Raw genomic sequence first — 7059 nt, 5'->3', positions numbered from 1 at the left:
AGAGCACCTGGGAGTGGAGCTTCCTCTGGGTGTTGTGGGACTGGCTGCAGAGTTTGCACCCAAGGTCTACTCAGGGCACCGGCCAACTCAGACAGACAAGAAGCAACCCAAGGCTGGCAGAGTTCCTATGTGCCTGGATCCTGCTGGTCCCAGTTACTCCTGGTATTGGAACATATGTTGTGCCCTCCTCACCTCTGATCCTAGGCATGTTAAAGCACCTCAGAGTGGAGCTTCCTCTGGGTGTTGTGGACTGGCTACGGAGCTTGCGCCCAAGCTCTGCTCCCCTTAGTTCTTAATGTAGGTTTCAGTGACACTGCACTGAGTGAAACCCAACCCTCCATCTTTGAATGGACTGGTACCTGGTTACGGTACCCCTTTAGAACATGAGTCTCCTATGCCTGTCTAGTTAACACTGAAAGTGGGCCAGAATCTTTGAGATACAATCATATTCCAACCTGTTTTTTAGGAAACAAGTTCCAGTCTTTCACTGAATGATGACAGTCAATTCCATTGACTCAAGCAGTGGCAAACTATGTCTTATCTCTAGACATAAAGAGCCATTGTGGCAAATATATCTTCTAATTCAAATAGGCAGTTATGTTTGCAGAAATGCTTCTGTCTTTGGTGACTTGGGCCTCTAAATTTGCAGAGCCCATAAGTTGCAAATCCCTGAGGGACTCAACCTCTTAGAGTATGTGTTTACTATCACCAGACATGCAGAATAACCACATAATCTTTCATCTTTAGTGTATATATGCTACTTTTGAGTGTTACTTGTGTACTAAGTCTTCAGATGTACCTTCATTAGACCATTGCAAAGACCTTAAAGGCCAGAAGCCCTAAAGGTGTACATTGCATGATACAAGAGGCCTGTGGTCACAGGACCATTTCTCACACTTTTTTTCCCTTTGAAGTGGCCCCAGTTTGACATGCAGACCACATTCTCAGTTCACAAATGGTGGTGCTTGTGAGGCAGGCAGAAAGAATCAAACATACATGAAATTCAAGTCTAGTTCCTTTAGAACACATTCCTGAACTTTCTCAAATATAAGTTGATTTTATGTATGTATCCAACTTCTCAATACCAGTCCTTTCAAAGATGGAGGTTTGAGTTTCACTCAGTGCAGTGTCACTAAAACCTACATTCAGAACTAAGGGGGAATCTAGAATGTGCCTCTGAGACCTTCTGAAATGTTTGGGGCTGGGGCTTATCCCAGCAGCTGTCCTGGCCTCAAGGAATGGAGGAATGGCACCATGCCTAGCATTTACATTTCAGCCTCCATTAAAGGAAAACGGCCACTAGGTGGCAGCAATAGCTAGAGCAGACCCGACAGAGCCACGCTGTTGGACCCAGGGATGCCAACATCTCTGTAGAGTAGATTGCTTTGCTCTAGTACCTAGTTTGAGCCAGTAGGGTAGGCACTGAAGTTTTCCAGAGGCATCGCACCTAGATGACCCCAACAGCTCTGGCCTGGACATTCCAGACACACCTTAGTCTTTGAAGCTGGTTCTTTCCATGCTGCTACTCATCTCTCTGGGTTTCATTCTTGCTTTTCAGCGGCTAACCACTGGCCTTGGCTAGAGCAGTTGGAGAACTCGGTAGTCGCTGTCCAAGTCCATGCATGCACACTTTTCAAATGCATGATGTATACTCAGTGTGCTCGTCTCTACGGTTTTGACAACAGATAAAGACAAGTGTGCCTGTCTCAATTCTGCCCGCATCTTGTTCCCCTTTACTTCATCTTGCCTGGCATGAGACCATCATACTTGAAGCCACCCAGCCAGTGACAAGGCAGTCAGAAGCACGTGCTATGGGACTGAATGGAAATCAAGGAACCTGGGTGCCAGGAGCATAATAGAGCTACCCCCAACCCACTGGACAACCCACCTCTGATGTACAAGAAAAATAAAACCTGCTTCAGTCACCAGATTTTGGATTTCTGTTACAAAGGAAAAAAAATGAGCAAGATGCAGCTCATCTGACTTGTATAATCATGGAAATGTTAATAAAATTGTAAATTATAAGTAAGGGTCACCAAAACTATCAATAACTGTCAGCACATATAAGTATCGCGGAAGGTTTCAGCCATCTGTTCTAGAGCTGCACAAAGATCAGGTCACTCCAGAGTTACACATTTTCCCAGAGGATAGCAGACAGGCCATCCTCTGCGCACTCCTCTTCTGGTTAGTTATACCATGATATGAAAGTGGAAAAAGCTGCGGGCAGATCTCACTCATGGCCTGTAGCAAACTGAGGCGACTCCTGGCTTTTTAAAGGTCTTTTTGGTTTCTTTTGAGACAGGATCTCTGAGACAGTAACTCAATCTGGCTTGGAACTATTTATATTGACCGGGCTGGACTCAAACTTACAGCCATCTGCTTCTGTCTCCTGAATGGTAGGATTACAAATCTGATCTGCCATGCCTCAAGCTCATGACATTAAAAAAAAGTATTTGTTATACACGTGTGCCCATGTATGCAGCTACTTGCTAAAATCAAAGGCAAGAGTGGGATCCCCTGGACCTGGAGTTAGAGGCGGTTGTGTACTATTTGACATGGGTGCTGGGAACCAAAATTTGGACCTTGGCAAGAGCCACAGCACACTTAAGCACTAAGCCATCTCACCAGGTCTATTCATGGTATTTTAAAGATAGTAACTCATGACAACATTGGATTAATCCCAAGAATCCCAGGTTCATTCATTGTTAAATAAGTTATTAGTATAAATTTACCACACCAGAAGTTTAATGAAGAAAAAACATGATCCTCGTGGAAAAGCGTTTAGCAAAACCTGCTGTTTGTTCACGATTGCTTAGCAAATTAGAGATAGAAAGGGGAAATTTTTCTTGGTTTTAAAATATTTCCCCAGCACTAGGGAGGTGGGCCCTGAGCTTCACTGCCTAGCCAGCCTAGCCTAATCACCAAGCCCTAAGTCTCAGTGAGAGACCCTGTCTCAGAGGGTGGAAGTCTCTTGAGGAAGAACCCCCGAGGTTGACCTCTGACCTCCACATACACTCAGGCATGAGTGTGCATGCACACATAAAAATCTAAAATACACAATAGAACCAAAGACCTAAACAGAGGTATGCTTGTCCAGAGGTGAGGAGAGGGTGGCATTGTAGTCACAAAGCTTGGGATAATTAATGACCATATGGCTTGAATATAGGGATATAGAAAAAACAATGGAGCTGAAGGCAGAGCCAAGAACAGACTCACATGCTTAAAGCAGAATCTTGACTGGAAGATGGGTGTGGCGGTGAACGCCTGCAGTCCCAGCACTTGGAAGGAAGGCCTGGGCAGGAGATTCAGAGATTGAAGCCAGCCTGGGCTACATAACAAAACACTTGACAAAGAAAAGGAGAAGAAAACAAAAGAAACTTCATTGGGTCAGAAATAGCATAAAACTGGATAGACTATCCAACAAAATGGTACTGGCTCTGTGGTTATCCACATGAAAAGATAGCAAACTGGACAGTCCTCGACAATTGATACCCCATGTTCTAGAATTCCCCCTTGAGGTGGGCTAGACTTAAATGTGACAGGCTAACCTTTTACAACTGTAAGAAATTATAAGAGAAACGTCCCTGTAAACTAGTGGAGGAAAAGTTTTTTCTGTGCTCAATATTAAAGTGCATGCCAGACAGGAAATGACTAGTAAATTAGTCTACATTAAATTTTAGAACGTCTTTTCCTCAAAATACTTCACAGAAAGGAAAATCTAATCCAAAGCCTGGAAATAGTGGCAATGTATACAACTGTCACAGGATAGAATCAGAACACATAAAAACTTCTATGAATCAGTCCGTTAAAGGCAAGCCAGTAAAAGAATCTGGACAAAGGTCATAAGTGGGCATTTTACAGGAGAATAAAACCTAATATACCATAATAAATGTGTGTTGGGGGGTTCATCCTAGCAATTAGGAAACAGCAAGTTAAATTGCAATGAAATGTGATTTTTAAATCTTTCAAAAATGCAAAAACCAATAAATCAGACGACATCAAATGGATGAGGGACAAAGAAATTCTTAGGTGCTGCAACGGCCTAGAGTGAGACTGTTTCAACACAGGGAAAAATATGCGTTCTACAGTTGATGCTAATAGCATAGAAGCTGGCCAGTTTGCTCCTAGACACAGACCCTAGAGGAAACATAGCTCAGATGTTCCAGGAGTCACACAAGAATGCTCATAGCAGCCTGGTTGCCATAGCAAAACCCTGAAAATACTCTCTCTGTCCAAGAACAGGAGAATGGAGAAATTCACATGAGGGAAAATGAATGAACTCCAAGAGCAGCCTGACTCAGTCCAGGAGCCTGATTTTGAATAAGACAAGTAAATCATAATGGTAAACAGAGAAGTAAGCCAGGACTGAAAGATCAAACCCAAAGAACGCAACCAAGTATCGAGGCAAGCAGGTGCCCGTCAATATGATAAATGAAAGCCAAGAGAATGGTAAACAAATTCCTGATGATAGTCATCTGGGGCAGGAGAAAATATTTTTCTATTCTGTCACCGTATAACAAATTACTCCCAGACTTCACTCAGATATTAAATAATAGGATAGTCACTCACCACTTTGTTTCTAGGGATCCAAAGCCTGGGTCCTCCATCTCCAGGACTCTCTGCAGTGGCATTGTATCTGCCAGGAGGCGAGGGAGGCAATTGAGGAAGGATCTGCTAACACACTTTCCTGTAAGAATTGCCAGGTCTCATCCCATTATTGCTGGGCTGAGGGTTCTGGATCCCCAATAGTTTATTTTTTTAAGCTCAGAGAAGCTCTAAACCCCTAAAGCCTTTACCACGATGCCCATAGAAACAGCCTGGTGTGTAGCATTTTGGGGGAGCAATTCTCTCTAACTCCTCATCTTTCCCCATCCACTGACCTCACCCTACCTGTCTCCTGAGCAGGCTGACTAACAGATCTCCTGGTGAACACAGCTTTCTCCTTGTTTACATCTGGATGCCTGACCCAGGACCCAACCAGCACATGAGCAGGGGAAGCAGTGTGGTCCAAGAGAAGGACTGGGGGCATTCTGTGGTGAAATGTGTTGCCATGACAAAGGAGGAGTGAAGGTCTGTAAAGTCCCCAGCAGTGTGGGGTTATAAAAAATGGGGGTCCTGCAGTGGTGGTGCATGCCTTTAATCCCAGCACTTGGGAAGCAGAGACAGGCGGATTTCTGAGTTCGAGGCCAGCTTGGTCTACAGAGTGAGTTCCAGGACAGCCAGGGCTACACAGAGAAACCCTGTCTCCGAAAACCAAAAAAAAAAAAAAAAGAATGGGGGAGGAGCGGTCACTTTTAAGCACTTTTGAATTTCAGATAATGGATTGTATATTTGTGCTTGCTTGAAATATCCATCATTGGGAGATGTTTCCTTTTTTCCAAATGAGACTTTTCATCTTGAAGAAAAAATCAAACCCACAGAAGTTTTTAATCTCTGTCCTTAGTTTATTAACTCATTTGTTAACATCTTGATCCAATCGCTCTGTGTGTGTGCATGCACACAGCACACACGTGTGCGTTAGTTGGGAGTCTTTGAAGATGTCCACATCCTAAGGTCAGGACATGTGTATACGGCAAGGAGATTAAAGCTCCTAATAAGCAGACCTTAAACTAAGAAACTGTCCTGGGCTAAGAGACTATCCTGAGCTATTCAAGCCCAAGCCCAATTCAACCACAAGTGTCTTTGTAACTGGGAAGAAAGAGAGAGAAGAATCAGGACCAGAGAGATAGTGTGAGAAAGATTCAGCCAGCTCTTACAGGTTTTTTTTTTTTTTTTTTTTTAAGATGAAGGAGGCTGTGAGCCAAAGAATTCACACAAATTCTGGGAGCTGAAAAAGGCCAAAAAAAAAAAAAAAAAAGGCTGGAGTTTTCAGAGGGAATGCAGCCTAGTGGGGCCCATCTCAGACCCCTGGCTTTCATGAGAACGGGGCAGTAAGTCTGGGTTCCTTAAAGCCACTAGGTTGGTGGTGGTTGGTTGTTGTGTTATTCAGCTTTGTATTGCACTGACCTGAGAAACATCACTTTGTATCAAGCAAGATCTAGTTTTGGCTCATGGTTTTGGAGGCTCCAGTGGGCAGTCGATTGGTTCCATGGCTTTGGGGCCAATGGCAAGACAGAATATCTGGGCAAGTGTACATGGGTAAGAAAGAAAGCCACTTTCCTTCATAGCAACTGGAATCGTGAGGGGGCAGGCAGGGCAGGATGCCAGCATCCGCCTACAAGGACACACCCTACAACAGCTAATCTTGGTTGTCACCTTGACCTACCTGAGAGGAGGAGATCTCTGTTGAAGAACTGTTTCCATTCGATAAGCCTGTGGGCACGTCTGTGGGGCATTTTCTTGGTTGCTAATGGATGGAGGAGAGTCTTAGGCCTCTGTGAGCAGATTCATCCCTGAGCAGGTAGTCCTGAATTACATAAGCAAGCTTGATGAACAAGCCAGGAGAAGTGAGCCAGTAAACGGTGTTCCTCCTGTGTTTCTCCGTGCTTCAGTGCCTGCTCTGACTTCCCTCTAGGATGGGACATATACTGTAGGCTAAATAAGCCCTTTCTGCTTCAAGTTGCCCCAGGTCAGAGTGATTTATTTCAGCAACAACAACAACAACAACAAAACAGAAAAGAAGGACGTATCCAGTGACCTTCCTTCCCAGAGATCTCATCTCTTAAAGGCTCCAACGTCTTTCCATAGCACCAAAGCTGGGAAACAAACCCTTAAGACAAGGAGTCACTCAAGATCCAAACGACAGCATTTGTCAAAGTAACTACACAGGGCGCTGTTGAGGTTTGGTCTGTTACTATGTACTGTAATGCTACATTCTATACCTGTGGAGTGCCAGTTAGCTATGCCCCCCTCCCAAAAAAAACCAGACAGGAGCTGATCTGATGCAATCATAGTAGGGCCTTTTCATTCAAGCTAGCTTGGGCCCCTCAGCGCACCACCATCACACAGTTTTGGTGATGAGGAACCCCGAATATCTATTGGGTCAAGACTTTATAGTAAGCAGCCGGGGTCGGGGGGGAAGGTAAAGAGGGTGAGAGAGAAGAGAGGAAAGCAGCAACC

Source organism: Mastomys coucha, unplaced genomic scaffold (assembly GCF_008632895.1).
Source record: "Mastomys coucha isolate ucsf_1 unplaced genomic scaffold, UCSF_Mcou_1 pScaffold23, whole genome shotgun sequence".
Lineage (NCBI taxonomy): Eukaryota > Metazoa > Chordata > Mammalia > Rodentia > Muridae > Mastomys > Mastomys coucha.
Note: the sequence above shows the minus strand (reverse complement) of the source record.